At 44.0% G+C, this 24,820-nt stretch overlaps 1 long non-coding RNA gene across 1 annotated transcript in view; it reads right to left on the minus strand.

Moving 5' to 3' along the window:
- Positions 1–22,936: 22,936 nt before the first annotated feature.
- Positions 22,937–24,820, minus strand: part of LOC140732721 (uncharacterized) — a 175,952-nt gene continuing 174,068 nt past the window's right edge. Inside the window, exon 3 of the long non-coding RNA XR_012100122.1 lies at positions 22,937–23,658. This is a non-coding gene — a long non-coding RNA (uncharacterized lncRNA). The remainder of the gene's footprint in view (positions 23,659–24,820) is intronic.

Consider the following 24,820-nt stretch of genomic DNA (forward strand, 5'->3'; position numbering starts at 1 on the left):
TAAATTATACAATGCTGAGACTTGTTTGTTCACAGGTAGCCACAAAGCAAGAAACCTGAAAGAACCCAATTAAAGAAAAATATAAATAAAGAAAAATAAAAGACCATCACTTAACGCGCAAGAGAGAAAAAGAAATCATGCAAACAATTGAAGCGAACAACAACAGCATTCCAAACCAAAATTGAGTCCTCAGATCTGAACCCCGGAACGGCCCAGAGTAGGCCCAAAGCCTGGCTTATCAGTTCATCATACAGAGCACAGCAGCTGGTGTCGTTTTCGTAGCCTCAGTGCCATGGAAAGAGGAGTAACCATCATGAAGAATGAGTGAAATCGGCTCTTGTCCCGTCTTTTTCAATCTATCTGGGCCAGCATTTAAAGTGACCCAACAACGGAACAGCAATAGGCTCCAGCGCCCTGGAGAGAGGAGTGAAGATCATGGAGAGTGAGCGAAATCGACCCTTGCTTCTGATCTGGGCTGTTTTTTTTTAAATTGTCTAAACAGCATATCGTACTTCGCACTAGGACCCAGACTCTGCTGCTGTGAAAGGCCTAGACCATACCACCCAGTGACTTGCTGTGGCCCAGATTCTGTCGCCCAGCCTGAAGCTGACTCTCAAGCTCTTTCAGATCAACTCAGAGCTCAGAGCAATCTAATCTTGCTCCCAAGCCAGTTGAACGACCACCAAATCTTCTCTACCCGGGCCCCAGCTTCTCCATTCAGCACCCAGAGGGATTCAACCTCACTACCAGGCCAGCTGTATGGGTATCGGAACTCCAACTGCAAAGATGCTGCAACACACCATCTCGGCTCACCTCCCAAACTCACCTTGCCATCTCTTGCCCCTTCACTGTTTGTGGTGATAACTTAACACAATTTCCCTCAGGAATCGTACTTTTAGTCAGATTTTTTAGGTTTTTGACTACCAGAAGTTGTGACACACATTCAGTAGCATCATGCTAACTGGAAGAATTATCATTTATTGATTCCATCTCAGTTTTGAAACCAATCATGCCTTCAGTTCTAATCAACAAGCTCCCTCTGCAGATGAATCCTTGATTTCCTCATTGGGAGATCACAGTCAATGTGAACTGGAAATAACATCTCCTCCTCACTGACAATCAACACTAGTGCACCTCAAGGATAGATACTTAGCCCACTATTCAACTCTCTCTACACCCACGACTGTGTGGCTAGGCGCAGCTTAAGCACAAAATATATTTGCTGTTCTCACAAGTATTATCAGCAAAATTTCAGATTGTGACAAGGAGGTGTACAGGAGTGAGATAGATCAGGTGGTTGGGTGGTGTTGCAGCAACAACCTTGCACTCAACATGAGTAAATGAAGGAAATCATTATGGAAGGGGAAGTTGAGGGACACGCGCCAGACCTCATTGAGAGATCAGAAGTGGAAAGGGTGAGCAGTTTCAAGTTCCTAGGTGCCAACATCTCTGAAGGTCTATCCTGGGTCCAACATATCGATGCAATTGTGAAAAAGGCACGACAGTGGCTACGTTTCATCAGGAGTTTGAGGAGACTTGGTATGTCACCAAAGACTCTCGCAAGTTTCTCCAGGTGTACCGTGGAGGGCGTTCTAACTGGTTGCAACACCGTCTGGTCTGGAGGAGCCACTGCACAGGACCGGAAAGAGTTGCAGAAAGTTTAAAACTCAGCCAGCTCCATCATGGGCGTGCCTCCCCAGCATTGAGGACACCGTCAAAGAGTGATGCCTCTGGAAGCCGGACGACCACCAGTCAGCCTCAATGACAGTCTGGCTCTTTTCCCCCCTCCCTGGTCCTGCACTGCCAGCCCCTACCAACTCACACCCAACTTTTCCGGTCCTCCAAGGATCTCTCCTCGTCCTCCCCACATGATCATGTCATTGGGTTCCACCCTATATGGCGGCCACACCCAACTGTACGTGGGTGACCTGTCACCCAACTCCCTCCACGAGCAGCTCCTTCTACCCTGAGCATTCATTCCCCCACACCAGCCGCTCTGGGCAGTGTAAATCTTCTGCATGACCCAAGGCAGTTTCTGGCCTAGAATACCCTGGTAGCCCACTCCAAACCTACAGTGACATCTGTGCTTGTTACCATTTTAAAAACTCTAGCCCTCTATATGTTGTTCCATGGCTTCAAAGAAGTGCTCCCCATCTCCTGCTTCTTTATGGAAACCACTGGAAGAAGTGCTGCTTCTCAGAGTAAGTTCTTGTTATACGCAAGTAAACCACCTTTGCTTTTTGGTTTAATGACTTGGCATTGAAGGTGACTGAGACAAGATACTGAGGACATGGTGGGGGGGGGGGGGGTGGTGGAGGAGAGCAGCGGGTGCAAGATAACCAGAGTTTCACACCATCTAGTCCTGGAAATATCTCAGCTTCCCTTCATATTGCTGCAGTCATGAAGAGGGCAGGCCAGTGGCTATTCTTCATTTGGAATGTGGAGGAGCTTTCACCGAAGACCAGCAAGTATCTACAAATAAACGGTGGAGAGCAATCTGACTAGATGCAACATCTCCTGGTATGGAGGCTTCAATGCACAGGAGAATCAGAGGGTTATTGACTCAGCCACCCCAATCACAGGCATAAGGTTAGCCACCACTGAGGACACCTTCAAAAGGAACTACCTCAAGAAGGCGGCATCCATTATCAAAGACCCTTACCACCTGGGACATGTCCTCTTCACATTAGTACCATCAGGGAGGAGGTACAGAAGTCTCAACACCCATTCTCTACATTTTAGGAACAGCTTCTTCCCCTCTGCCATCAGATTTCTGAATGGTCCATAAATCCATGAGCACAACCTCACTTTGGCACTATTCATTTAACACCCTATCGTTATATGCGTCTTCAGACAATGCGGCTTCACAGTTATGCGAGGAACCTATTTCTACCAACGTCTCCTTATATGCATCCAAAACTCACAGTTCTGCGAGGAGCACTGCTTTCACGCCAATACTAGTCAGGTGCACGCGCCTCACGGTCTCACTCCCGCCAGTCTCACATTGGTTTTGGCAAGGTGTGGATGTGCGATTTTGCGCTCTTAAAGTTTTGTTGGTTTTACCTACGGTGCAGTGATTTTGTGCTTGAAATATTTAACTATGCCTAAGCGTCCAATGTTATGTCCTGGGCCATCAGCCGAGTGGCAGAGAACTGCTTTAACACTTGAAAAATAGTTGGAAATTATAAACAGCGCGGCATCAGCTGAAGGTAACACAGCTCTGGGACGCTACTGCTGGGAACAGAATCTTGCCTTTAAAGTTCTTTTGTTGCTTGACAATGCGCCAGCCCATCTTAAACATTTGGACAGCATTCATCCTAACATAACAGTGTGTTTCCTGCCACCTAACACAACATCACTGATTCAGCCACTCGACCAAGGTGTGATCCACATTCAAGGCATTTTTTTTATGACAAACTATCTCTCAGATGCTGCAAGCAACAGACGATTTTGAAAATCCCGGAAGGTTACCAACGGTGAGGGAATGGTGGAAGTCGGAACACTTGGCATAAATGGCGATGGACATGGACCCAAGTTTAGAACAGAGTCAGCATTTCATTCGTTCCCTGCCGTCAACCCTTCTTCCCTACAAGCAAATTTATGCTGAAAAACAAAATGCTGCCAAGCAAACAACCCTCAGCACTTTCTTCAAACCGGTGTCATCTCCTGCTGCCGGCAGTTCTAAGAGTTCTGTGAGTCTTCCTTCACCCCTTGCTGTGCTCGATGATCCTGATGACCCACAACCATCCACCTTATCCATGTAAAGCTGCCCGACACCACAACAACCACTCATCTCCCAGAGTGAACACACCTGCCACTCTTGGTGAGTACTGTACACCCTAGTATGTTAACTTTCTATGATTTATTACATTGAATATTACCTTAAATTGATGAAATATAACACCAATGTTGCCTTGTGGTATTGCTTTTGTGTCGTATTGGTATGAAAATGTGAATAAATTACAGATAAAACATACTCAGGAAACCCTCTGGAACGCATCCCTTTTTTCTCCATTTAAATAATTATTCACATTATGCGTCAACTGCGAGGAACATATCCCCCACATATAACGAGGATAGGGTGTACTTACTTTATTGTAAGTTTTTATGTCTTCCACTATACTGCTGCCAAAATAATTCTGATCCTGATACTGATTAATTACTGGGTCTAAATCTTGAAACCCTTTACCAGAGAGACTGCAATAGTTTAACTAGGGGCTCCCCACCTCAGTCCCAACCCTAAAGCCACTCATCCAGCTCAGATCTTTTATGGCTCAATGTTAATTTGTGGCTGGATACACAGATGCTGAAACCTGGAACAACACACAAATTGCTGGAAGAGCTCAACAGGTTAGGCAGCATCTATGGAGGGTTAAAGCTTCAGGTCAAGACCCTTTATCTAGACTTTACTCAGTCAATTGTTCATTTTTCCCCTTGCTGAGTTCCTCCAGGCTTTTATCATCCTGTGCCTGTCTCAGCTCCCACTTCCTACATCAGTGACTAGTTGTCATTGACTACCTTTGCACACACGAGCCACAGGTGGACTTCCAGGGCATAAGGAAATCCTCAAAGACAAACAGGGAAGTACAGTACAGGGATTGCCTGGCAGACCAGACAACATCTGTGGAGAGTGAAACTGAGCCAATGAATCATAGAATCATTGCTATCCAGCATGGATACAGGCCCTTGCTTGACTTGTCCATGATCTCCAAGACATCCCATTTCCCTGCATTTGGCCCAGATCCCTCTAAAGCTTTCTTATCCATATACCTGTCTAAATTAAGCATTACAATTGTACCCACCCCTACCACTTACTCTGACAGCTCATTCCATATTCCCACCCCCTTCCGTAAAAAACTTGCCCCTTATGTCCCTTTTAATTTTTCCCCTTCACCTTGAACATATGCTTTCTAGTTTTGGACTCCCCTACCCTGGGAACAAGACTGCATGACCAACCACCTTATCTATGGAGCTCAGGGTTTTATAAACTTCTTTATGCCTACCCCTCAATCTCCTGTACGGTGGAGAACAAAGACCCAGCCTATCCTGCTGCTTCTTATAACTCAAGGCCATCAGTCCTAGTACGTCCTTTGAATCCTTTATGTACCCTTTCCAGTTTAGTGACATCCTTCCTATGGCTGGGTGACCGGAACTGCACACAGTAGTCCAAGTGTGGTCTCACCAACACGCACAGTTGTAACATGACATCTCAACTCTTTTACTCAATGCCTTAACCAAGCATGTCAAATGTTTTCTCATTAACTACCCTGTTCACCTGTGTCACCATTTTTAGAGAACTTTTCACCTCTGTCTCTAGGTATCTCTGTTCCTCAGTGTTCTCCAGGGCTCTGCCATTTTCTGTGCAAATCCTGCTTTAGGTTAACTGACCAAAATGTAGTACCATGCACTTATCCAAGTGACATCCCATCTGCCATTCCTTGATCTACTTCCCCATTTCATCTAGATCCTGTTGCTATCTTATGCAACCTTCTTCACTGTCCACAGTACCGCCAATTTTGCTGTCATCTCCAAGCGTATTGTCAATACAGAAAATAGTGGACCCAGCACTGAACCCTATGGCACACCACTGGACACAAACCTCCAATAACAACCATCCACGAACATCACGTTCTTTTTTGTACTTTTATGTTCATATATGAGGCAGCACGCTTTACAGTGGCTAGTGGTTAGCACAGTGCTTTACAGTACCTGAGACCTGGGTTCAATTCCCACCACTGCCTGTAAGAAGTTTGTACCTTCTCCCCGTGACCGCATGGGTTTCCTCCGGGTGCTCCGGTTTCCTCTCACAGCCCAAAGACATACCAGTTGATAGGTTAATTGGTCACTGTAAACTGTCCCAGGATTAGGCTAGGATTAAAATCATGGGATTGTTGGGCAGCGCAGCTCGGGGGGGGGGGAAAGGCCTATTCTTAGAATTGGAATCAGAATCAGGTTTATTATCACCGGCATGTGTCGTGAAATTTGTTAACTTGGCAGCAGCAGTTCAATGCAACACATAATATAGAAGAAAAAATCAATCAATCAATTACAATATATGTATATTGAATAGATTAAAAATCGTGCAAAAACAGAAATAATATACAAACGGTATATTTAAAAAGTGAGGTAGTATTCACGGGTTAAATGTTCATTTAGGAATCAGATGGCAGAGGGGAAGAAGATGTTCCTGAATCGCTGAGTGTGTGGCTTCAGGCTTCTGTACCTCCTACCTGATGGTAACAGTGAGAAAAGGGCATGCCCTGGGTGCTGGGGGTCCTTAATAATGGAAGCTGCCTTTCTGAGACACCACTCCCTGAAGATGTCCTGGGTACTTTGTAGGCTAGTACCCAAGATGGAGCTGACTAGATTTACAACCCTCTGCGGCTTCTTTCGGTCCTGTGCAGTAGCCCCTCCGTACCAGACAGTGATGCAGCCTGTCAGAATGATCTCTGTGGTATATCTATAGAAGCTTTTGAGTGTATTTGTTGGCATACCAAATCTCTTCAAATTCCTAATGAAGTATAATCACTGTCTTGCCTTTTTCATAACTACATCAATATGTTGGGACCAGGTTAAATCCTCAGAGAGCTTGACACCCAGGAACCTGAAACTGCTCATTTTCTCCACTTCTGATCCCCCTATAAGGATTGGTATGTGTTCCTTCATTTTACCCTTCCTGAAGTCCACAATCAGCACTTTTGTCTTAATGACATTGAGTGCCAGGTTGTTGCTGTGGCACCACTCCACTAGTTGGTATATCTCACTCTTGTACACCTTCTTGTCACCACCTGAGATTCTACTAACAATGGCTGTATCATCAGCAAATTTATGAATGATATTTGAGCTATGCCTAGCCACACTGTCATGGGTATAGTGAGAGTAGAGCATTGGGCTAAGCACACACCCCTGAGGTGCACCAGTGTTGATTGTCAGCGAGGAGGAGATATCATCACCAACCCACAAAGATTGTGGTCTTCCAGTTAGGAAGTCGAGAATCCAATTGCAGAGGGAGGTACAGAGGCCCAGGTTCTGTAACTTCTCAATCAGGATTGTGGCAATCAAATTCTGTGCTGCATCTCAATAATAATAATAAAATACTGTACATTGAATATCAGAGGCAAGGATTACACATTACCTACCTCAAACTGTCCCTTGAGAAGCTGATATGCTCCAGTCCATGTTAGGGATTATTCTGGAGATATAAAATTATGGATACCATAATATGGGATTAATTAAAATGAGAACCAGTCTTCAGGAAATAAAACTTGTTCACAATTTAACTTCTAACTGCTACTTCACAGCTAATGAATCCAATCATTCAGTGAATATGATTCTGTCCTATTGTAGCCACAAAGAGGAAGACAATAGATGAATGTTCATGTGAATTTTTGACCTTTGAAAATTTCAGAATGGGATCAGGGAGACATTAAGTGACATTATTATCATTATCATATTATTATTATTATCATATATATATATATATATATATATATATATATAATCATAGTATTATCATATTGTTAAATGCCTATCCTTTCTGCTTAATGTGCAGTGCAGGACAGAACTGTTTGGCTAGTTGCACTGTACTGTATATTCAGAGTGCTATGCCTCAACTTTGTAACAAAAGAGGTATATCTTGGGTAAATGGAGTTTGTGCTTAGAAACTTTCCCAACAGACACCAGTATTGACTATTCAAAGAGGTTCTGCTAATTGGGATGTGCAACCATTGCAAATACGCAGTTCTGCGATGTTACCTGACTATATTCAAACTGTTAAAGGTAAGGTACAGCCATGTCTTTTTCAGACTTATGGTTTTCATGTTTTGTGCTTTTTATTGCCCGCTCCTTTTCCATTTTGTTGTGCGAGGGGAGGGTGTCTGGGGGCTGATGTTCTGTTGTGTTTTAGTTTTTGTGCAGGGGAAGGTGTTTTTGGAGTGTTGATGCTACTGTTCTGTTTTGTGCAGTGGAGGGGGTTTTGGGGAGGGTTGGTGATCAGGATGCCATTCATTTTTGTATGGGGGAGGTGTGTGTTTGATGTTTCTCACTCAACGACTCATATTCCCGCAAACACGAGAAACTATCAACTGATGACTTTCATATTCTTTCTTGTTTTTGTGTCTATCTGGAGAATACAAATTTCAAGTTGTATATGGATACTTGCTGTGATAATAAACAAACTTTTGAACCTTTGAAACTTTGGAACTGATCTTAATTGTTTATTGTTGTGTTTAAAGAGTATAAAACAGTGAGTCAGAAAAATTAGATTTGCTTGGACTCTCTCTCCTGAAGGTTTGCTGTGTGAGTAAGGACTTCTATATTTTCCAATCACAAATAAGAGAAAATCTGCAGATGCTGGAAATCTAAGCAACATACACAAAATGCTGGAGGAACTCAGCAGGCCAGGCAGCATCTAGGAAAAGAGTACAGTTGACGTTTCCAAAGCTGGCCCAAAACATAAACTGTTTATTCATTTCCATAGAAGCTGCCTGACTTCCTGAGTTCTTCCAGCATTTTGCATGTTGCTCTGGATTTCTGGCATCTGCAGAGCCTCTTGTGTTTATATTTTCCAGTTACAGTGGCTCAGTTTTAGTCAGTCACAACGGTATAATGAAGTTGCTCCCAACAGAGTAAAAGTTGTACATCCCAACGAGCAGAACTTCTTTGAATGGTCAATACTGGTGCCTGTTGGGGAGGAAGCCCCAGATATTTAATGTAAGGACATTGAAGTAGGAGCCTATTTGCCCCTGGAGCTTGCTCCGCCTTTCAGTGTGATCAATGCTAACATGATTGTTGGATTCACCCACACTCCCCTATTCAATCCCCAGCAGTCAAAGCCTATCAGAGCCTTGGATACATTCAGTGAATCAGCATTCTCAGATCTTAGGCTACAGCATCCAAAACTTCACAACATTTCAGAGAAAGCTTTGTTATCTGAGGAGAACCTTCACCCTATGAGCTACACAGAAAGCACTGGAGGAACTCAGCAGATCAGGCAGCATCTAAGGAGGGAAATAGATAATCATTGTATTGGGTCCAGATGAAGGGTCTTGGCCCGAAACATCAACTGCTTATTTCCTTCTGTAGATGGTGCGTTCCTCCCTGACTTTGTCGTTGCTCCAGGTCCCAGCTTCTATCGCCTCTTGTGTCTCCACTTTACCTAAGAATATGTCCCCTAATTCTAGACTCCTGCCTGTCAGAGGAAATATCTTCACCATACCTACTCTGTCAAGCTCTGTCAGAACTGTTAATGTTTCAGTGGCTTGTCTTTCATCTGGTGGACATTCAGACACTGTCCACTCGGTCTACATATGATCAGTTCCTCATCCCAAGTTAAGCAGCCTATGACAGAAGAGTATCCTTTGTGAAATAAGCAAATCCAATGATGACGGGGGAACCAGCCTCCCCTCCAATGACTCCACCTACACTTCCCGCTGCCTTGGGAAAGTAGCCAACACAGTCAAAGACTCCTCGCACCCCGTTCATTTTCTCATCTTACCCTCCCGTCAGACAGAAGATACAAAAGCATACAACCAGGCTCGAGGACAACGTTTATCGTGCTTCTATTGGACTACTGAACAGTCCCCTGGTATGATAAGATGGACTCAATCTCAGTTCTTTTCTTCATCATGGCCTCGCTCCTTGTCTACCTGCGCTGTACTTCCTCTGTAACGGTAGCACTCTATTCTGCATACTGTTATATAGATTTCCTTTTCTATTACTTTGATGACTGGACTGATCTGTCTGGACGGAACGTAAACAAAAGCTTTTAACTGTATCGCAGTCCGTATGACAATAAAACAGCCAACAGTGATGAATGTAAAGATTGGAGTGTCTGTCACAGAATATTCTTAAGTACCTGTTAGAGGTGTGTTGGAGAACCTGGCTAAGTAACTGCACACTCCGGCCACTGGTGACGTTTCCAGAGACCGCAGATACTAGAAACTGGAGCAACACACAAGACACCGGAGGAACTCGGCAGTTCAGGCAGCATCTATGGAGTCAGCATTTCAGGTCGAGTCCCTTCATCTGGACTCAAGGACCCTTGCAGTCTCAGAACCCAGAGAGGAAGGTGATAGCGAACACAGAGACTTCAAACTCAAAGTGGCAAATGCTTAATCATTTATAATCAAAAGCAGGAGGACAACAGAGCTCTCCAAAACTTGCATCTGCTCCTCAAATCCAAGGCTTTATCCAGACTTTTTGTCTCCTGTCTTCTGTAGTTTGGTGTTAACTTTTATCTGAAAATACCCCTTCTCCTCATTCAGAGCAGAACTAGTTGATTATTTTGTTCATAATGAAGTGGTGCTGAAAGTATTCTGTTAGCTTACATGACAACAAAAGAACAAGAAAGAGATAATGTGAGATAACGTGAGATAAATTATTAGGCTAAAATTCAAAGAAAGGAAGGAGACAGTCAGCTTCCATTGCTTCAGGATATAGTTAGTAATAGCCTGGCAAAATCTTAAAGAAAGGTTAAAACAATAAACCTTCCATTAGATATACTGTTTGTGAAAGATCTCTTAGCAGGATTCTGTCAGAATTTCCCCACAAATGATAAGCGGCATCTAATGTGACTCCACAGCTTGACTAGAAGCCGGGAAGTCTTTGAAACTTCAGCAGGACAACATCTTCACCACTTTGATTGGAAATCTTGACCTTTATTCTATGCCCAGATAGAGAGAAAGAGGCTCACAGCCCACGAGACACCTCCGGCACTGTCTGTATCCTGAGGCTGCTTCGTGAGAACTGACCCCTCTTCCAAACACGCCTGCAATCTGAGTTCCTGGCTTTTACCCAGTTATAAGGCAGTACTGAGGAGATCAAAGGAGGACATGAATTTCACAAGTACCATTCGTGACCTCACAACAACTGAAAGTGCCTCACGGCCAATGAAACATTTCTTTGAGCTGTTGTGTGGGAGTGACAGCAAGTGGGAAATGTGTCTGACAAATGGTATGGAATGTTTTGACTCCGAGGCTTTCTTCCCTACACAAAGCAGCTTCCTGCCTTGTCCTCCCAAGCTCTGCTCCATTTGCAGAATTATCTGCATATCTTTCATTGTCACATCTTCCTCAGGGTTTTACAATCAAGTGTCAAACCCGCCCATCCCAGAACCATGAGAGAACTTCTTCATCCACTGTCTAGGCCTTGTCCACCTTCCCGGAACCATTTTCCAGACCCTGCCAGCCAGCTGGGGAGAAATTCATCCAGTTCCCTATTCAGGTTCAGCTTCAATCGCCACCCAGATCCTGCTACTCTAACTGCTTAATGCCCCTGCACTATACACCACCTACCTCTTACCTGCACCCACCATACCCACTTCCTACTCCATTTCCCTACAGCGTTCGAGGCTGAGGGGAGATCCGATGAAATTTATAAAACTATGAGAGGCATAGATAAGGTAGACAGTTAGAATCTTTTCCCCAAGGTAGAAACGTCATGTACTGGTGGACGTGCTTTTAAGGGACAGTTTAAAGAAGATGTAATGAGTGGAGAGGGTGGTTGTAGAAGCAGGTAAAATAGTACGGGAAGAGGAGGGATACTGATCATGTACAGGCAGGAGATTTCGTGTTCAGTATGGACGTTCAGAGCCAAGGAGCTTGTCCCTGTGCTGTACTCTTCAGTGTTGCATGTTCTCAGCAGAGGTTCAGTTCATGACATTCAGATAAATAATCCATAATTTAATTGTGGTCTGCATTGCCAGAGCAGGATAAAATAGTTAAGGGATGGTAGAGAACGCGTCATGGTTCATCCTGAGCAGCTGATGACGGCACTCTGATCTATGGTTTGCTCCCAGAGACACAAGCCGAGAAGGGCAACAAGTGCTGCTGAGAGATCATCAACTTGGTGAAAGACACACTTCAGTCTGCCTGAACTTTGTTGGACTTCCATCGCAGAGAGATGTCTGTAAGGGAACGCTGCCAACTGGCGCATTCCAGACCGCAGCAGTACTTGCTAAGGGACGCACTGACGCTGGGTGCAGGCCTCCGTGGGGAAGAATCACAGAAATAGGGCTCTGCCGCTACAGGACATTGAGGGGCTGGACCCAAAGAGGAAGCCCCTCACAGGAAGGATGGATGCCCCAGGGAGACAAATGAGTGGCAAGGAGGCCGTAATAAAATGCGTTAACGTTACTGAATGTGTTGACCAAGTGACACCAAGAACGCAAGGAGTTTTACTCAGTATTAATTCCCCTTTAGATGTTTTTAATATGAATGATGTTTATTTTTGAAATCAAGGTTAAGGGACTACTACTGAACGTCCTGTCACCACAGGACACAGAGGAACCGGGCCCTATGAAACAGCCCAAAAAACCCTTTATCAATGTATCAATGTATGAGTGGCAGCCGTCCGTGCTTTACATTACCAATGTCTAGACCAGACAAGACTGTGAATGTGAAAAGAGACATGCACCGCTTTGATTTTCTTGTATATTTTTTCAATAAAATTTATTTTTAAAATTATAACAGAACTGGCCAGAGAATGTTGCCGACTAGAACATCCTTAACTTGTTCCACCTTGGTCTGTGTTATGTGCCTGCGCACTGCATATCTGTGTGCGCTCGAGTTATTGCTCTCCGTTCTCTCTCTCCGTCCTGCTTTCGGTGTTTCAGACACTGTCAGGCCACTTGTCAGGGCTGCTCCATTCAGGATTTGGAGCGGGAGAGCCGCTGAGGAGGATGAACCGTTAAAGAATCACGCTAATTTCCGTATTAACAAACGTAGTCTTCGTGATCTGACCTGGGTTTTCGTATTGCGGATCTTGGCTTTTGGATTACTCCCTTGGATTTGGTTGCCCGGGATCACTTCTGTAAATACTGTAAATATTCCGCAAATAGGACCTTCTGCATCCACCTTGTCCTTTTCCTGCCACAAACAACGCACAACACTGAGGGTGGGCTCGTTATGTTGCTTCCCCAACACCCCCAGGCTAGAGCAACAGTCTGATAGGGTAATATGAATGTGCAGGGACGAAAGAGACTACAGCGAGCAGTGGGGTCAGACTAGTACATCGTGGGCACGTTTCTCCTGACCATCATAAGCATCTGCATGAGCTGCCCCCTCAAGAAGGCAAAGTACGTCATCAAAGTACAGAAGCCTGAGGTCCTACACCACCAGGTTCAAGATCAGCTACTTCCCTTCAGCAACTGGAGTTGCACCTGTTGGTTCTTGTGCATATATGACAACAGACCTGACATTGACTTTGACTTTCCAGGCTGCAGGAGCCTGTGCTGAGGGCCACATTGAAGCCTATGTCAGTCCCCGGAAAGGACTGCAGTCCTACCACTACTAAACTCTGAGGGACTATTTCCTATATAACAGCCTCCAAAACACTTTGAAGATGCAATGTTTAAAGAGAAAATAAGAATGGCATTGATATTGTAAGATGTGTTGATGCACTGTCAGATGTATTGTATGCTAACTTAATCTAACAAAAGCTGTAGCCTGAATGCGTTGCATTTCCTAGACGTATTTCTATGACTAATGTCTATTTTGAAAAAATCCACCACATGTGGTAAGTTATTCAGAAATATATTGGGGTATGCAAAGATACGTTAGTACCCAGAGCGGGTCTCTTGACCCTTCATGCCTGCCCCACCATTCAGTTGACTATAACTATAGCTCCACATTCCTGCCCAACTCCAGTAACCTTTCATCCTCTCACTTATCAAAGATCCAAGTTGCTCAAAGACTCAGCTTCCACCAGCTGCTACGAGAGTACCAAATACACAAACCCACTGGGAAAGAACACCTTGCCTCCCCTTAGTCTGACGTAAGCAACTGCATTATTCCAAGCAGGGTGGCCCAGTTCTAGAGGTACCTCTGCATTTCATAATGGGACATCAGTTTCCTCCGATAACACCACAATCATTCAGAGTGCTGGATTCTGCCCGAAGCAGGCACAGCCCTCTCCACACTGGTAGTTCCTGCTGAAGGCACTACGTCATCAAAGGTCCTCTTCTCACAACTACAATTAGGGCAGAAGGTACAAAACTCTGAAGTCCCACACCACCAGGTTCAAGTACAGTACTTCGCTTCAACCAACCACCTTACACAACCTTAATCACGGCCGCAGTATAGCAACCCAGTGAGCATTTTGTTGGAGAGCAGAGAGAAGTGGAGCAGCTGGTGTGAGCGGAACAGCCTAAGCCTGAACGTGGAGACGAATAAGGGAATCAGTGTGGACTTCAGAAAGGTGGAGACGAACCACCTCCCTCTGCGATTACATGACTCGACTCCTCTGTAAAGAGACTTAAGTGCACCAAGTTCCTAGAGGTTAACATCATGGATGACCTCACCTGGTCCCTTAGTATCACCTCCTTGAACAAGAAGGCACAGCAGTGCCTCCAATTCCTAAGAAGATTGAGGCAAGCAAGGCTCCTTCCCCCATCTTAAGTGTATTTTACAGGAGCACATTGTGAGTGTCCTGACAAGTTTCATCTCCATCTGGTATGGGAGCAGCGAGCATTGTAAGTCCCTACAAAGGACTGTGAGAACATTTGTAAGGATCATAGGGGTCTCCTACCATTCATCGGAGACATTTATCAGGAGCGCTGCATACACAAGGACCTTTGTATGATGAAGGATCCCACCCACCCATCCAGAATCCTCTTTCACTTTCTACCATCAGGCAGGAGATTACGATGTACAAAATCAAGAATGGTCAGGATGAGAAACAGCTTCTGCCCCCAGGCCATTAAGCTTCTGAACACCCGACTGCATTGTATTTGAAGTGTCACTGTGTTAATCTGTTCCGTACATCACAATATTTAAATTATGCACTTTAGTTTGTTATTCATGCGTGATTCATCTGTAGACTTCATAAGTTATTGTGGGTGATGTGTACTACTGTGCTTTACAGCCTAGATCAGAGAAATGTTGTCTCATTTCTATATATAGTAATGGTTATATATTTTATATATACCTTTATAGTATATAGTTAAATGACAATAAACTGGACCCGACTTGACTAGTGATCTTTGTAGATAATCAGAATGATTTTCCATGTGCCAAAATGCCAATTAGGAATAATGTCTCAGTTGACTTCTTTCTCTCTGCTAAGAATGGGAACTTGGCAAAGGGCCAGCGAATTATTGGCACAGACAAGATTCTTCTCTGTAGGAATCTCCTTCTTCAAAACGGTTGTGATAAAATTGTAATAAACAATGCATTCGTGAAGGAGGCCATTTAACCCATCGTGCTTATGCTGACTCCTTGAAATCAGATTACTGCTGCCTGGTAGACCACAAATCTGAGCTCTTGATCTCCCAACTCTCTTCTCCTTAGCGAGTGCATATTATTATCAATGTCTGCTTTTGTTGGAAGAAGCTCCTGAACCTGTCGCTAATCTGCTTCCACCTTCTAAGTGGCTCCTTACGGATCACAGTAGCCTGCTGCACAAATGGGATTATCCCATCTCCTACTGGTTCTTATGTGGACCCTCTACCCTCCAAGTCTTCTGGTCACACCCCCTCCCTGAAAATGAAAACTCATTCACCCAAACTCCTTTCATGATTTCACGATATTTTTGGTGGCAAATTCTGGTGTCGTAAAACTGGAATTAATAACTTCAAACTAGAGGATAATGGAATTCTTATTTTAACATGGAATAGGTGTTGCTGAAGTCCCTAGGACTAAGGCCAATTACTCCCTCCTGAACTATGCTGGGCAGCAGAGTGAAGTAGTGGTTAGCGTCACATTTTACAGTGTCAACGATCAGAAGATCGAAGTTCAATTCTTGTTTCTTTCTGTGTGGAGTTCATAATATCTTCCTGTGACAATGTGTGTTTTGCGTGGGTGCTCCAGTTTCCTTCCTTATTCCAAAGATGTACAGTTAGGGTTAGTAAATTGTGGACATGCAAGGTTGGCACTGGACGCGTATCAGCATTTGTGGCCTGCTTTCATTTGCATATGGACTGATGTAAACAATGTATTTCAATGCATGTCTTAATTGACCAGTCAAGATGGCACCTGTGTAAAACGCTCCTTCGGTCGACATTGTCAGGACAGATCGTGAAACCATATATTTCACTTCCTTTACGTTTGTTTTTCATCTTGAATGTGATTCAGGAACTGCTGGAGCCTATGAGTTGCAGCTTGGAAATTGTCTGGCCATTTCAGCACTCTGCAATCTCCAAGAGGATTCTGGGAGACAGAAGCAGCGAGCGGGAACCTCATGGCGAGAAGTCCACGGGATGGGGCGCGAGCCAATTTTCAACTCCATTTTGCTGAATAAAGCTTCCATTAGTTGCCAATAAAAGCGGCAAGGGGGATTGAAACATCGAGGTGAATGTAGAAAGTGAGTATTGAGTATAGGAGTTGGAATGTAATGTTAAAATTGTACAAGGCATTGGTGAGGCCAAATCTGGAGTATTGTGTACAGTTCAGGTCACTGAATTATAGGAAAGATGTCAACAAAATAGAGAACGTACAGAGGAGATTTACTAGAATGTTACCTGGGTTTCAGCACCTAAATTACAGGGAAAGGTTGGACAAGTTAGGTCTTTATACTTTGGAGCATAGGAGGTTGAGGGGGGACTTGATAGAGGTATTTAAAGTTATGAGGGGGATAGATAGAGTTGACGTGGATAAGCTTTCTCCATTGAGAGTAGGGGTGATTCAAACAAGAGGACATGAGTTGAGAGTTAGGGAGCAAAAGTTTAGGGGTAACACGAGGGGGAACTTCTTTACTCAGAGAGTGGTAGCTGTGTGGAACGAGCTTCCAGTAGAAGTGGTAGAGGCAGGTTCAATATTGTCATTAAAAAAAATTGGATAGGTGTATGGACAGAAAAGGAATGGAGGGTTATGGGCTGAGTGTAGGTCAGTGGGACGAGGTGAGAGTAAGCATTCGACACGGACTAGAAGGGCCGAGATGGCCTGTTTCCGTGCTGTAATTGTTATATGGTTATATGTTTGGTTTGGCATTCTGTAGTATTTTGAGCTGACGAGTAGCCCTAGTCTGTTTCAGGCTTTTCCTCTGTTATCTCAGCCTGTCATCACCTGGGTCCTGTTCAAGGTATCCACTCCCTGATGCCAGCCAGACTGCCTCCTGCCTATCTCAGGAGGTTTCCGAGTGCGTCATTCTGCACTCTGTGTGGGTAGCTGTGGGAAAATTCTCCGCAGAGATACCAGCAGAAGTTTTCCACTGGCCTTTATCCTGCTTCTGGCAAGCACACGTCTCATCCTTGAAACTCCAGGCACGTTTCCCAATACCCCATGAAAGGCAGCCAGCTCTCGCATATCCAGACATGCTGGTACACCGGCACCCAGTAGCATTATTATTCTGGGATGGCTCCTGATTGCAAAGGGTATGCTGAAGCAGTTTTACAACAGCTTTGGAACAAGTATGGAGAATTTTGCCACTGGTTTTTGAATTGTAACCAATACACTGTGGCAAAGGAAATACTCCCCATCAGATTTATAATTAAATCAACAGGGAGTGACAAAGTGTTAAGGAAACCAAGAAGGAGCAAGGCCCTACTGCTGAGTGTTGAGAGTGATAAAGCTGTTGGGCTGCCTGATTGAAGTGGGGAAGACTGGATAAGTTTTGACGTTGCTATGACAACCATGGAAGGGTAACAGTGTAAACCAAGCATTGTATATACAACATGGTTTGGGTCCTGTTTAGGAGGCAGGCAGCAAGGTAGAGGTAATCTAAATGCAAAGAATGTAGATGCTGGAAATTTGAAATATTAACAGAAATTGTTTCAGCAGAATGACAGTGACCTTGGGCTTTAACTGTTTCTCCACTGCCCGCACCCCACCCCCAGAAATACTGCAGTGAGTGTTTCCAACATTTAAAACCTATTCATCTTTGAGCACACATTTGCATCTATTGCCTATCCATATTTGGCCTTGAACTTAATGACTTGCTGAGATACTTGAAGAAGGCATTTAACAATCATCTCCTTTGATGTGTTTGCAGTCTTGTATCAACAGACTGGGCGAGGAGGCAGGTGTCCTCCCCCTGAGAGCAAGGTTTATACAACAATGCGGTGGTTTTACAGTCACCATCGCAGAGCTGAGACCAGGAGCTTTGTATTTTTTTTAAATTTCGCAGCTGCTGTGGGGAGACTGGACCTTGTAAATCCAGAACCCTGCACCCATGAGAAGAGGAGAGCAAAGGGGGGTGTAGGTGGATTGCCAACATTCTCTACATGTGATGGGATGCCACAGACTTAAATAGGAAATTGGGTGCCCTATGCAATTATTGCTTTGTAACCCTTTCACTATATAGTTTCAGCGACCCAGGCACTTGGCCCGCACGAATTTATTCTCCGGTGGTCCCAAACTGAATGATTTTGACACTCTCTGTGCTTTGGAGTCCCACACACATAACAAATGATAAATTGGTAATTGGTCTATTCATGTCACATGTACAGAGGTAGAGTGAAAACTTCCTTCTGTATGCCATCCATAAAGATAATTTCATCTCCGCATTTCATACACTGGTCATTTGTAGATTTAATTGTGTGTGTGTGTGTGTGTGTGTGTGTGTGTGTGTGTGTGTGTGTGTGTGTGTGTGTGTGTGTGTGTGTGTGTGTGTGTGTGTGTGTGTGTGTGTGTGTGTGTGTGTGTGTGTGTGTGTACTACCATGCTTTATACCCTGCTCTGGAGAAACATTGTCTCACTTGACGGTGTATGTGTATATAGTTAAATGACAATGGACTTTACTTGACTTGACATCTGTGCATTGAGATGGTAGAAGGGGAAAGCAATAACAGAATACAGAATAGAGTCTTACACTTCCAGAGAGAGCGTTGTATAGGTAGACAGTAAGATGCAAGGCCACGGTATTAGTGCCTTAATAGTGAGGTCCAGAGTCCAGCTTGGGGAACATTCATTTGTGTTGTAACAGTGGGCTAGAAGCTGTCCTTCGATCCGGTGGTAACTACTTAGAGGCTTTCGTATCTCTGTCCAATGGCAGGGCGAAGAGAAGAGAATGTCTGGGGTGGTTGTGCTGAGGGTTTGTTGATTCCTCCAATGTTGACTGGGTTACCGAGACAGCGCAGTCCACAGAGGGTAATCTGCTATCTGCGATCTGTTGAGCTGTGTCCACAACTCTGCAGTTTCTTGCAGTCACCGGCACAGCAGTTGCCATACCAAGTTGTGATGTATTCAGATAGGATGGTTTACCTCTATGGTGAGGGTCAAAGGAGATAATGGCAAATCACTTGAACAGCCTGAGCAAGCAGAGGTGATGGTGTGTTTGCTTAGCCATGATAATCGATACATGGTTTGACCAGGACAGGCTACTGGCGAAGTTCACTTCTCAACACCAGGCTCAGTATTGTGCAATGGCCAGTGGGAAACTGGGGGTGAGAATGCTCAGCTCACTGCTCACCTCCAAACCCACGATAATGCGCCTCAGAGTGGTCAGCTGAACGGGACGTTCTGGGAACTGAACACGGCAAGCCATATCCTCAAGCAACCTTGCTCACAGCTGCTGACATTCCAGCACTTTGGTTATGTTATGATTATATTTATTATAATTTTAGCATCTGCTAACATTTATTGCCCTTCTATGATGGCCCTTGAACTAAACGGCCATTTAGTGTTAGGCCATTTTAGAAGACGGTGAAAATAAAAATATACATTTCAAGTTTTAACATAAGTGGTCTATAAAATGAAAGTTACATCTACTGTGATGTTTATTAGTCAGAAATGAGAAATTTAAAGAAAGTAAAACAAAAGATAGACACCAAATGAACAGTAACCTGAATTGGAACAATTGGGGCCTGGACTGTTCAAGATGTGAATCATAACGTATCAACACTTGAGGTTTTTTTTTAGTAGAGTGGATTCCAGTAAATTGGGCTTTCGGTTAATGGGGCTGCCTATTATTTGGCAACTCTTAAAGAACAAAAATTGCCGAGATTCCCCTAGTTTATTTGGGACATTATGCCAGTTAATTGGGGCAGGAGAGTGTTGCTGAACGGACTTTAACTAGCATCAGGCACGCATAATTGTGTGATTGTTAGACACTGAACCATGCTAAGCACAAATAGTTTTTAAGTAGTGTCAGTTGCGTGTATTTGTGTTTGAATAGCTGTGATTTTTGTTGCTGACAGTCGGCGAGAAATAAGCAGTAAAATAATTCCAAACTGTTCTGCTCACTGCAGTTTCAAGCATTCGGGCTTGGATGTGCCAGAAACGGCCGGGAGTGAAAGTAAAACAATATCATTACTTCAACAAATTAGGAACTATGACGAATTTGAAGGAAATGAAAATCATCTTGAATGTTACAATGAAAATGAAGATTTGGAGGATGTAATCAGTGATAGCATTATATGAAGGAAGTCCATTCGGTGTCTGGATTAGCATTATGTGTCTACACTGAATTTGTTCATTGCATACACTAGATGAATTCCTCCATTGATAACTATCAGGAACTAATACACAGTTTTACAGCACTGTAGTCCTATTGGTTGTGTTCTAATTTGGTCTGTATTTCAGTTAAGTACATAATTTTTTACTCAGTTTGTCTTTTTTTTTACACCTTTTTAACCATTTCCATTAAATTCAGCTAATTGCAACAGCCATTTAATCGGGCCAAAATGTACTGGTCCCGACATTTACCAATTTGACCAGAATCCACTGTATTATTTCAGTACTATCTTCTTGATTCTGGATACTGTTTTGTATTCTTCTGAGGTCCAGTATTAGCCCAACCTACTCAACCCCTCCTTCATGGGATCCAACCCAGTGAATCTACACAGCACTGATTCCAAGGTGCCTCCTTGTCTGCTCACACTGCTCTCAGTGTGGGCCTTTACATGTTAGCAAAGCATTATTGTTGAACCTTGGACCTCTGTCACAAAGTATGAGCCTTCTAATGTCAAGGAATTTCACTATCTTAGATAGTATTCACACAAAGCTGGATACATACTTGAGAGAGAAAGTGATAGGCCAGTGTGGGAAGAGCTTTCTGTGGAATATGGTCTGATTAGACCGATTTGTTTCATTACTGCTACACAACGGTGTGCTTGAGCAATCTTTCAGCAGCGTTTGTAAACCATCCTGTTTGTACATGACCTCTAGAGCTCAAGGCATGGTACTGGGCCCAGTGAGATAGCATAATGTTTCACTAAATAAACACTGTCACTACCAGCAGAACCATATCGAATCTGTTCTTAATCGAGGATGACACTGAATGATTGGGTGCAGGTTTCTCATTTACCCGAAGGAGCTCTTGCCCCAGGAAAAGGCTCTACTCCTTTTTCAGCCAAGCCGAATTGTTTACATCATCTAAAATATCTCAGTGCAAACAAAGTAGACATCAGTACGTTCCCATATCTGCACCACCACCAGCACTTTCAAAATGCAACCAAAATTCTTGAAGCCAGTTTAGTTTGATCTTGCAATTGCAATGTCCATTGATAAAATGAACAGATACAGAAATTAGTCATTGGTTTATTCCTGTCACTTGTACTGAGGTACAGTAAAACATTTAGTTTTCAAAGTTCCAACTAAATGTATTATCAAACTACTTATAAGTTGCATACATCCATACAGATTGTTTCATCACATCAGTATATTAAAGTAGTAAAAACGAGAAATAATAGCAGAATGCAGAATATAGTGTTACCGAAAAGGTGCACTGAAGGCAGATAACAACATGCAAAACCACGACAAAAGAGGCTGTAAAGTCAAGACTCCATCTTATCATACTAGGGAATCATTTGAGAGTCTTATAACAGTGGGATAGAAGCTGCTCTTGACCTGATGATATGTGCTTTCAAGCTTTTGTATCTTCTACGCAATGGGAGGGGAAGAAGAGAGAATGACAGTGGTGGGTTGGGTCTCTGATTATGTTGGCTGCTTTACCAAGCTGGCAAGAAATGTATAGAGAGTCCATGGAGGAGAGGATGATTTACATGCACAACTCCCTGAAAGTTATTGCGCTATTGAGCAGAACAGTTCCCCCACCAAGCCGTGATGCATCAGGGACATGCCGAATTTCCTTGGCCTTTTGAGGAAGTAGAGGTACTGGTGCACTTCTTTGGCTGTAACATCTATGTGGCTGGGCCAAGACCAGCTGTTGCTAATACTTGAACCTAAAGCTCTCAACCACAAGCCACAAGTCACCTGCAGGAGCAGCTGAGCATTTGCAACATCTGCTTTCATTTCAGATTTCCAGCATCTGCAGAGTTTTACTTTACCAGCCCCGTTGGAAGCATGAACTGTGGGAGATGCAGACAGGGTGGCACAGATTCAGCAATGGAACATTTGATGAATTTGTAGGTTTTAATAATTTCTGATGCAAAATCAAACTTTTCAGCTCCAAAATCTGCTAAATTTGATGTTAGATGTGATAAGAGTTCTGGGAATGAATTTTGCATGTGCAGTGAGAAGATAACAAGGTGACCTCATTAGAAATTGTACAAAGTTTAGGAAAAGGAGCACTGCAGACCACCTCTTGCACCACCATAGACTTCTGTCTGTTGTGCACTATCACCTTGTTTTGCAGTCTTCACTGTCTTGTACAATTTATGTACAATTTATGTTCTGTGCACTCTCTGTACCTAACATGCCTGTGATGCTGCTAAAAGCAAGTTATTCATTGTACCGATACCTCATCATATTTATAGACATACCTATAAATTTGGCCATGGCTCTGTCTCATAAATCAGATGAGACTGTATTTGGCCTGTATTTATTGTATAGGGCCTTAAGTCAAACTCCTCTGTGAATCTGCACTGATAATATAAGAGCCCCAGTCTAATATTGTAAGCAATAAGCAGCAGTTGAAAGCACAAGTGCGGTGAACTACATATACCTGTCTGGACACGCCCCCCCTGCTGACTGCTCCTGTGGCTCCTCCCACGGACCCCGGTATAAAGGCGATTGGGGCCTGAGCCCCGGCCTCAGTCTCCAGGATGTAGTGTGGTGGTCAATTGCTGCTTGTTCTTTCTTCCAGCCAATAAAAGCCGATATCTCGCCTCACATCTCCAAGAGTTATTGATGGCGCATCAACAAGGAAATCTTTCCCACAGGGAGAGTCTTCCTGGTGGTGAGCTCCAATAAGTCAACATGGTGGCAAATCACCATTGCATAGTGATTGACATCGGGATATTGCAGCTGTGAGCCTGATTCCATTTGGGAGATTGAGGGAATCTTCCCATTGAGGGACCAGGGGTTGCAGATTCAAAATAGGGGTAACACCTCCATAGGCCAGAAGTATATCAGGCCATCCCTGATATATTTAGTTCCCCCACCCCCATTTTCTCTCTCTCTCTACCCATCACTCTGCCTGTTCTCCATCTCCCTCTGGTGCTCCCGTCCCCCTTTCTTTCTCCCTAGGCCTCCCGTCCCATGATCCTTTCCCTTCTCCAGCTCTGTATCCCTTTTGCCAATCACCTTTCCAGCTCTCAGCTTCACTCCACTCCCTCCGGTCTTCTCCTATCATTTCGCATTTCTCCCTCCCCCGACTACTTTCAAATCTCTTACTGTCTTTCCTTTCAGTTAGACCTGACGAAGGGTCTCGGCCCGAAACGTCGACAGTGCTTCTCCCTGTAGACGCTGCCTGGCCTGCTGCATTCCATCAGCATTTTGTGTGTGTTGCCAGGCCAGAAGTGGTTGTGACCCGGAACTCGCTAGCGGCAAGTAGATGGAAGCAGAGTCACCAGGGCTTCCAGGGGTAGTGTGGGAAAGTCACCTGCGGGGAACAAGGGAAGAATTGAGACAGTGTACTTTGTTGACATGAGCTCAATGGGAAGAATGATCTCAAAGTTTAACGTAAATTTTATTATCAAAGCACATACATGCCACCATATACTACCCTAAGATACATTTCCTGCTGGCATACTCAGCAAGTCTACAGAATAGTAACTATAACAGGATCAATGAGAGATCAACCAGAGTGCAGAACACAACGAACTGTGCAAATGTAAATATAAATAAAAAGCAATATATAATGAGAACATGAGATAACAGGATAAAGAGTCCCTTAAAGTGAGGTCATTGGCTGTGGGACATCTCAATGGATGGGCAAGTGAGTGTAGTTTTTTCCCTTTTTGAAATGTGCAATCTGCACTGTAAATTAAGACAGCACAGTAACACGGTGGTTAGAGGAATACCATTACACTGCCAGTGCTTGGGCTTAATTCTGCTGCTGTCTGTAAGGAGTTCATACGCTTCCCCCTGGGACCACTGGTGCTCCAGTTTCCTCCCACATTCCAAAGACATGTGTGTTAGTAGGTTAATTAGTTGCATGAGTGTAAATGGATCAGAGGGGCCTGATACTCTACTATATCTCTAAATAAGTACATGCTCAAACCAGCACCAAAGATTTTTTTCTTTTGAATCAAAGGTACAATTTTAAACCGCAGACATAGCAATACAAGAAATTGTTGGACACCAGTAAATGTAGATCAGCTCGCATCATAATCCCAGCACTTCACCCAGTTCAGCAGCTCCTCTCACACACAGCCTCCCACTGCTGCCACTGTTGTTCCTCTAATGCTCTTTTTATTTGGGTCTATTATAATCCAATCCAGTAACACAAATTTGAAAAGGCCACCCTAGGTCAGCAAAGCCCTGCTCATTGAACAGCGGAGTGGAGAGGAAATAAGCGAAGGGTCTTTTCTGACAGAACCATGGCTGGTATCTTGATAAAATGCTACAACTTGGGAGCCTAGTCTCCTTGGAAGGTGATTACAGGATGTGTTGCCTGTCAGTTGCTGGTTGTCCTCTTGTCCTGTTGTCCCAGCATTCTTCTTCCACAAGCTCATTGGTAAAGCTGATGTGTGTGAGTTCAAACGTGTATCTCAATGCCTGCTCTTTCTTTCCCGGATGCCCTTTGTGTCCAGTAGTCAGTG

This window comes from Hemitrygon akajei, chromosome 1 (assembly GCF_048418815.1).
Source record: "Hemitrygon akajei chromosome 1, sHemAka1.3, whole genome shotgun sequence".
NCBI classification, from domain to species: domain Eukaryota; kingdom Metazoa; phylum Chordata; class Chondrichthyes; order Myliobatiformes; family Dasyatidae; genus Hemitrygon; species Hemitrygon akajei.